Raw genomic sequence first — 6,985 nt, 5'->3', positions numbered from 1 at the left:
CCACTACGAAGGAGTTTTAGCACGCAAGTCACTGCTGGTGCGGACCTAGGAAAAGGGCATTCTCCATCTGAAATTGTAAATCGAAATGAAAGGCTATTTTGAGCCTTTTCTCTCTTTTCTCCGCAACGTATTTGGTTAAAAGATAGTAAGTAAAATGGCTGCGGCATTTTAAAGCATTTTTTCATTTACGCGACGGATTTTGGCGTTATGAAAAAAAAAAACTTGTCAGTAAATTGGTTTATTTTCTAGCGTGCGAACAAGTGCCGGGGGGTGGTGGCGAACAGAGCCAGGTGACTGTTCCTTTTTTTAGGCGGGAGCTAGCAGTACGAGCTTTCTGGCCTAAGGCCATACTGTGTAGACTGGCCTTTAAGGGCCTCTGTTCGGGGGCGTGGGATCAGATAAAGTACAATTCGTCAACAGCAGGTTGAGGTCTCACCAGAAGATGCCCTTGCTGCAGAGGAGCAAAGCAATACCTTTCAGTAGTTTAAACAAGTTAAATACTTGTATTTCGCTTATGAAATGTGTCCATTGTCCATTGTCGATTTGTGGTTTTTCAGGAACGTTCTTTTGCGGAGCATTGGTCAATTTTCTTTAAACAGTTTCACTCGTTTCCATTTCCCTGCTCTACCTTTATGTGGCATATGGCGTACCGGTGTACCTAAATCACTCAATTCATACAGAGGTGATCGATAGAGAAGTCTATACGCCAAGCGGGGTTAAGATTAGTTTATCACAAGCAAAGGCTCAGGGCCCCGTTTCTCGAAAGTCCCGGTAACTTTACGGGCCCGAAATCAAATATTCAAATCGAAATATAAAGAATAAGAGCGCGGGTCCTGGCTAGAAAACAACTCCATTTTGTTTCATTAACTGACAGTTTTATCATGTTAGATGCAAAACTATTGAAACCTCGATCTTTAATGTAAACGGAGACAGCTTACCGGGCCCGTTAATTATCGGGACTTTCGAGAAACGGGCTCCAGAAGGCTAAGTGAAAATAAAAGAAAACTAGACTCGGCTTAGTAACTCTATTTGTTTTCTTTCTCTATTTGAGTTTCGGCTGGTACATCCTAAAATCAAGTTTGGTTCCACATGTTGTGGAGAATATAAAATATAAAACTAAAAAAAAAAACAGTGTTAATTGTCATTTCATTTTTTCTTGTACACTCGTGCGATCAGGGGGGGCTGGCAACGGCCTTTGATCTTGCCGCTTTTCGGCTTTCCATGATCGCCCCAGTTAAGAAATCTGTCAATCATCCGAAAAATGTAGCGAGCATGCGCAGAACGGGTTGGGAAAACAAGTTTGTCTTAGCAGCTTCTTCGCAGCGATTCGGCAGTGTGAAGTGAAGTTGCTTTTGGTCCCGTTGGTCATTGGTTTCTTCGTTTTGTTCCGCGTTAATGTGGAACTAACGTTTTCCTTTCTTCTGGTCTTGCATTTTTGTCATTAAATGCGGCCCGGTTTACTACGGTAAGAACGAGACCAGTGAACATGTTTCTCGATGCCCGACCTTTCGATGATTTGTTTCTCTTTAGACGACCCACGAATTGCAAGAGTAAAAGAAGGGCCAACCCTCCAATACGTATGTATAAGAGTTTATATTTTCAATTGAAAGGCCCAAAATTAATTCTTCGTGGTATTTAAAAAAGTGCCGTGACTGGCATGTGGTTGAGAAAAAGAGTTGTCAGAGTTCAGCTGAGAGTTGTTTACGGCTACACCTTTAAGACGACAAGAAATGATGATTGAGATTCTCAGTTCTACATCTTTGATTGTGAACTTATCCTGGCAGAGTTGCGTTGGATGATTGAGTTGCATGGTCAAATCTCGTAGTTCATGTATTTCTTTATGTACTAGAAGCTAAATAAATTTTGCCAAGAGATCATTCTCTCTTGTTTTTGCACATGTTGATATGCTTAAGTTCTTTTCTTCGTGCGATTTAATTTAAACTTTACCGTAGTTTCTAACGAATGAATCTTAGGCAGATGAAAGGGTAATTTTCTTGTGTGTTTGGAATTCTCTTTTCATGACAGCAGTTACTACACTGCTTTCAGTTTGAGTCCTAATTCAAGTGTGTTTTGTTGCAAAAAAAGAGGGAAAAATTATGAATTTTAAAAACTACACTACCCCTTGGAACAAGATTATGGTTTAAAAAAGATTAGCTAAGTTCAGAAAATAAATCTTGAAGTTTGCATGTTTTGACATGGACTACATCTGGCTAAATATGCTTCCAAGGGAATGTATAAAGTCAGGAAAATGGTGACATTTCTATTTTTGCCTTTCCTTTGGCCACGATGATCAGTTTTTGCCATACAGTTGCATGTAATTTTTTACACTTTTGGAAATCAACCTGCCAGGTTAGTTTGTGTCTGTATAAAAATGTAGTTAATAAAATCAAACCCTCCCAACTTAAAAATCACCTTGTACTAGTGGATATGCAAAACACCAAAGGATGTCTTGGAAAAAATGTAAAATGATTATTAAGATAATATTATTAATTTTGTAGTCAACAAAGTCAATGACAGTTAGAAACTTGTATTGAGGCAGGCAAAAACATTTTTCAGAGACCATAGACCTTCACTGATTTTGCTGTTGAAACAAGTGGTAAAAGGGTATTAAAATGTGAAATCACCTCCCTGAGCTTATACTGAAAGAGAGTATGGGTAGTAGGACACATTGTTCATTTCCCCCACCCTTTTTATGCCAAGAGACCTGATTTTATAACCCTGATTCACTTCAGTTAGCATACAGACTTAAGTTAGCTTTTAAACTTAGAAAGATGGAAAAACTTGGGGAAAAAAATTGGTGGTACCAAAAATGTAACTACAGACTGCTCTTCATCAACCTTCACAGCCCAAACAGACACCCTGTTCAAAACTCTAAAGGGTGAAGTGGTCACCAACCTAACTCAGCAGCACATACTCATCTAGGCCAAATAAGCCAAAGGTAGTATGTAGAAAGAACTGCTGAGGGGATTGGGCTCAAGGGACAATAACTTCTTTTGATGGTTGATAAAAAGTCAATTTTACCTTGTTTATTTTACTTGTAAATCAGATTCATGACTTACAAAAACAATTGAAGTTGTACATTTTTCAAGGTCCTTCTGATTCTCTTTATAAACTTTGCAAAATATTCAATTTTCTTTTTTCTGTTTCTTGTACTCCAGTCCTTTGAGGGATTTTCTCAATGTATACTGAGCATACCCCTCTCTGATGTACTCACTCTTATTAGCAACTGGATTAACCTCTTGTCCCCACACTCAGATTCAAGTATAATTCAAAACTATGGGGTAATTTTTGTACAAAAAATTTCAAGGAAGTACTTAAAACCGAAGTCACTATCTAATATAAAACTACTAAATACGGTATTGCTGTTGGAGCTATTTATTGATTATCACTCAAACGATATTCCAGTGAAGGTTTTTTGAAGATTCAGTAAACCCTTCCCTGCAGCCTTTTGATATTAAAAATAGCTTATACTGACAGATCCAGTATATGTGAAGCAAAGTGATTGGAACATTTAACCTGGATTTTACTAAATTAGCCCTGTATTCTGTATTTACGCCCACAAATATTTGTTGTCCCTCCCGGTGTACAAACAAACTTACGAACAGCGAAGTACAAAATTGGTTTAATAAACATTCCCATATGACTGTTGCAAGACTCATACTATAATGAGCTCGTAGCATATGTTTAGGATAAGGCAGAGGGTTCTTAATACCACCGTAGGTGAAAAAATATATAATAGATGGAGCAGGCTGCCCTGAGGCTGGTCGGTCGAAAATTCACGAAGCTTATAAATAACTGAAGTTGCCAAGGTGCCGAATCACGATGAGCAAAGTCACTCATTAACTGTTCAAACATCACGCCTCCTGATGTCCAAAAATTTCATGAAAAAAGTTCGTGAAAACCTTTTCTTGATTTTGAACGCCGTAAAACGTAAAACCGAGCAAAAACTCATCATCTTTCCATGTCCTCATTCTCCGCCATATTTGTTTTGAAGGAAAATTGGTACTCAGTCTCACTCGGCCAAATTTCTTAACTGTGGCGATCATGTAAACTCGGTTCCAGACCTCGCTGCCAGCCCCCCCTGCGTGCGATGATTCATCCTTTTCTGTACGGTTGCGTGACCAGACTCAGATCACACCACGGGCTTTCATCACGCAACACAGCATTTAGTACGAGGCTAAACGACGGAAGATTTCAGTAAACTGCGGCCACTTGCAGTTGAAACGACTGTGGTAAGTAAATTCTTAGAAATCTCGAATCCCATTTAGAGCTAACACGCCGTTTCTAGCGGCTTTATTTTAGGTGCAGAAACTCGAGGTCAATATTTACACTCAATGAGGACTTAATCTGAGCGTCGTCTTTTTCAGCTACTTGCGTGCAATCAAATGCAGTGTTAATCTACTTAGTTTTTTTTTTTTACCATCAAATTGAAAAGCGTTTTTCAAAAGATTTTAAGAGCTTTCCGTAAAGTGCCCCTTGTAAGAGAAGATAAGCTTGCAAAAACTTTTGTGTGCCTACAGTCGCGGCGGAGAGCTTGTTTGAGCGTTCCAACGTGCGAAACTACCCTGCACGTTTCGGTGTCTCAGCGACGCACTTTTGTAATGCCGCCAAAAATTTTTTAACACAAGAAACGGCAAAGGATGTGCTTTAAAATAGTGTTTGCTTCATGTTGAAATTCCATGTATCAATTGTTTTTTCAATGGTGAAGTTAGGTCAAATTTGTCATTTTTGAAAAGAGCCGAAATCGCGTTTCTTCTTGCGGCCGACACAGCCACATTTAAGCAGCTTATCTAAAGATAATTGCTGAATTATAAAGCACAAGTCTATGCTTGCTTTGTGGCTTGATTTCATTTAGAGATATCATCACGTTTTTATGTACGAGCGCGAAGAAAATGCTTAATTTTCGCTAATTTCATACTCGAAAGAGCGCCGATTTAGCGTTTTTCAAACTTTGCCCGATTCAGGAAAAAATATAAAGCCGTTACAAGTTTTAATGTGATTTTTGAAATAAGTGTACTATAGATATTATGTGGGCAAAATATGAAGAAATTCAAAAATTCACGACTGTCAACCGATTCTCGAAAATTACAGACATTGGCTCTTAAAAAGCTGTATTTGAATACTGTTTTAAAGATATTTACAGCTATTTCGAGAAAGGTTGTCGGATAAAGTGCACGCGACAATCCCGAAAGGCATTGTGGGTGGTTTTAAGTTCACTGTTCTTTAAAGAAATTTGAAAGAATGTTGGTACGAAAGGCCGTGGAAATGTGTTTGCGAGTGCTAAAGAAAAGCAACAAAAGTAGGTTTGACAGCTGCAGAGTCAGAAACACTGACTGTTCATATCCCATATTACCTTTCGGGATTGTCGAGTGCACATTTGTTTCCGACAACCTTTCTCGAAATAGCTGTATACGACAATACCGAACATAGACTGGTAATCATGGTAATTGCTGTTTTATAATTATTTTTGAAATCGTTTTGGAATATTTACTTTTCGAAGTTTTTTTGTCTTATCTTGAGTGGATAATTTTCCCCTTGATCGATCAATATACGATTTATTTTATTTATTTAGTCACTCGCAAAACCTTACACAACATGAACAAAAGTTGTTAATTAAATTATAGAATTAATGTGACAAGGAAGCCTAACAAAGCTTGAAGCTTATATCAATAGGTTTCTTTCAACTACCTAATGAACTAAATTCATGTCTGAGTGCAGAGTAGAATGGTCTTTGCGAGCAATCGCGAGCATGCGAGCACTGCGATTTTTTTGCGAGCACGAGCAGAGATAAAAAATTTGCTTTCGAGCAGCGACCAGTGTAGAGAGTACAACTCGCGAGCAGCGAGCACTTCTTATATTTTCCGCTTGCAGCAATCCATATGGAACTCCTTTTCTTTAAAATAAAACAGAATATAGCTTAAAACGGGGTTGTAATTTAGAGCACAAAACCCTAAGAGAACTTCGTCTAAAGTAAAAACACAGCTGTACGCAAGCGATCCCAAAGATTGTCTAATATAACAATAGAGTTTATGTTCGCGGGCATAAATATGTTTTGGGCCCGACTCAGACTCATTTTAGCCCGAGCCGCTAGGCGAGGGCTAAAATGAGTCTGAGAAGGGCCCAAAACATATTTATGCCCAAGAATATAAACTCTATTACTATTAATATCACTCTGGAGGGCATTGAGAAAATAAAAACTGAAAAAAATGACAACAGAACAGTCTGAACAATCACGCAAGCATTTACAAGTTGAATGGCTTTTATTTTTCCCTCAATGAAAATGCACAATAGCTGGCTAGAAATTACGAAATCTTACCATTCGACTCTCAAAAATTATAGAAGACATGAAAGGAAAGTTCGACAAAGCTTATTTGTAAGTGTTGAAATTAATAGTACAATTGCTAAAGTGACAGTTTGGCATAATTGGTTGAACAGAGTGCGTTTGGCTTGAAGCCGCAAAACTTACATGCACTTCGCCACCGGCCATGTAGCCTGCGTAGCAAAGCGGTTTTGGTTGGGCGCGCTAAGTAATAAAGGCGGGCGAGGGCAGAGAAACCGCGTGGAGATTGGGGCGGAAGCAACTTGAAAAACCGCCTGCACGGACGGGGGGCTTTTTTGAGTCGGTTCGTACGCCAGCGTACGGATCGTTCCGATTGGTTCGGAATGTTCGCCTGTCAATCAAATATTTTGGTAATCTCCCATGAGAGAGTTTCGAGGGAATGAACAAATCATCTCCGCAAAACAAAATCAAAATATCAAAGAAGCGTTGACCGGAGCGTCGTCGATCTTGAATATTAGACGGGAAAACAGGGCAATTGTATTGAAGCCCAAACAGAAAATGGCCATTTACAGTCTTCTTCAAAGGAGAGATGTCATGGAAATTTTGTCAACAAGATTTGGCAAGAGCATGATCTTTACTGTCTTTGCTATGGCCAAAGAAGAAATATCCTCATCGAAAACCTGTATGATCACAATTTCCCCTCTA

The sequence above is a fragment of the Porites lutea genome, chromosome 1 (assembly GCF_958299795.1).
Source record: "Porites lutea chromosome 1, jaPorLute2.1, whole genome shotgun sequence".
In the NCBI taxonomy this organism is placed as follows: Eukaryota; Metazoa; Cnidaria; class Anthozoa; order Scleractinia; family Poritidae; genus Porites; species Porites lutea.
This window is presented reverse-complemented; position numbering follows the sequence as displayed.